Source organism: Arachis ipaensis, chromosome B10 (assembly GCF_000816755.2).
Source record: "Arachis ipaensis cultivar K30076 chromosome B10, Araip1.1, whole genome shotgun sequence".
NCBI classification, from domain to species: Eukaryota; Viridiplantae; Streptophyta; class Magnoliopsida; order Fabales; family Fabaceae; genus Arachis; species Arachis ipaensis.
Window position 1 is genome coordinate 35,836,985 of NC_029794.2, and position 1,472 is coordinate 35,838,456.

Genomic DNA, 1,472 nt, shown 5'->3' on the forward strand with positions numbered 1-1,472 from the left:
CTTTTTGATCCAAAAAGTCGCATCAAAATTTAATATCTAAAACACTTTTTGAGAATATATATTTAACATTAGACATTTTTATTGTATTTTAAAATATTTACAATATGCTTTTATCATTAATAAAAAATTAAAATGAAAAGTCTTTTTGACAGCATGTTTAAAAATCGAGAATAATTTTAGCAATTTAATCTTATTTTCAATTAAATTGAGATAACACCGGATCATGCTATCCGGTAAGGGGTAATGCAAAATTTTTAATCTTTTGGACCATTTTCCAAATCTAGAAGAAAATAGTACTTCCTGTTGCTGTTTGCCTAAACACCTAATTAAGTTGCTACATGCGACAATCTTTTTTTTCAAAAACAATTAGATATTTTATTCCATCAGAAATAAAAATAAAACAAAGTGGGTGTCCAACTCTAGGACAAGTACAAAGAATTGGGTGTTTCTCAAAATATCACCAAAGTGATAAAAGACAGCAAAAATTGAAAGAAGAAAAAGGGAGGAAGTAGCAAAAACTTAAGGTTGGGGAGGATTTTGAATCTGTGAAGCTCGTTGGTACCCTCTCATCGTCGCTGCAAGAGTCTCTGGCAGAGCTACCCTTTTTTGTTCAAACACCAACAAATTCCGCACCTTCCAAATTTCTACACAAAGGATGCCAATGCCAACTACATCATTTGTCGCGCTTCTACCACTGATGGAATTGCTTGTAAGGCCCCAGTAAGCTTCTTCTCCAAATAGCTTATGATTCTCTACAATAAACTAAACAATGAATAACTGGTTTTTGATCTTGTTGACATCTCGGGCAGATTGGGGTTATTGTCAGAATTCTCTAATGGATGAGTCATCGGATCGAGAGTTGACCATGGAGAGCCTTCCAAAGGTGAATTTTCATTCTATTGGGGATGCGTATTGATGAGCGGATAATTTATACGCTTTTTGGCATTGTTTTTAGGTAGTTTTTAGTATATTTTAGTTACTTTTTATTATATTTTTATTCGTTTTTAAATAAAAATCATATTTCTGGACTTTACTATGAGTTTGTGTATTTTTCTGTGATTTCAGGTATTTTCTGGCTGAAATTGAGGGACCTGAGAAAAATCTGATTCACATGCTGAAAAAGGACTGCAGATGCTGTTGGATTCTAACCTCCCTGCACTCGAAGTAGATTTTTTGGAGCTACAAAAACCCCATTAGCGCGTTCTCAATTGCGTTGGAAAGTAGACATCCTGAGCTTTCCAGCAATATATAATAGTTTATACTTTGCCCGAGATTTGATGGCCCAAACTGGCGTTCCAAGTCAGCATAAAAATTCTGGCGTCAAAACGCCAGAACTGGCACAAAAGCTGGAGTTAAACGCCCAAACTGGCACCAAAGCTGGCGTTTAACTCCAAGAAAAGTCTCTACATGTGAAAGCTTCAATGCTCAGCCCAAGCACACACCAAGTGGACCCGGAAGTGAATTTCTGCATT

General features: G+C 35.6%; 1 long non-coding RNA gene across 2 annotated transcripts; it reads left to right on the forward strand.

The window, feature by feature from the left end:
• On the forward strand, positions 379–1,128 carry LOC107622077. Of its 2 annotated transcripts, none has more exons than XR_002355419.1 (3): positions 379–709; positions 810–955; positions 1,066–1,128. It is a non-coding gene; the product is annotated as an uncharacterized LOC107622077 (long non-coding RNA). The 2 variants fall into 2 exon arrangements; XR_001616060.2 differs by having other exon boundaries at positions 381–709; positions 810–883; positions 1,066–1,123.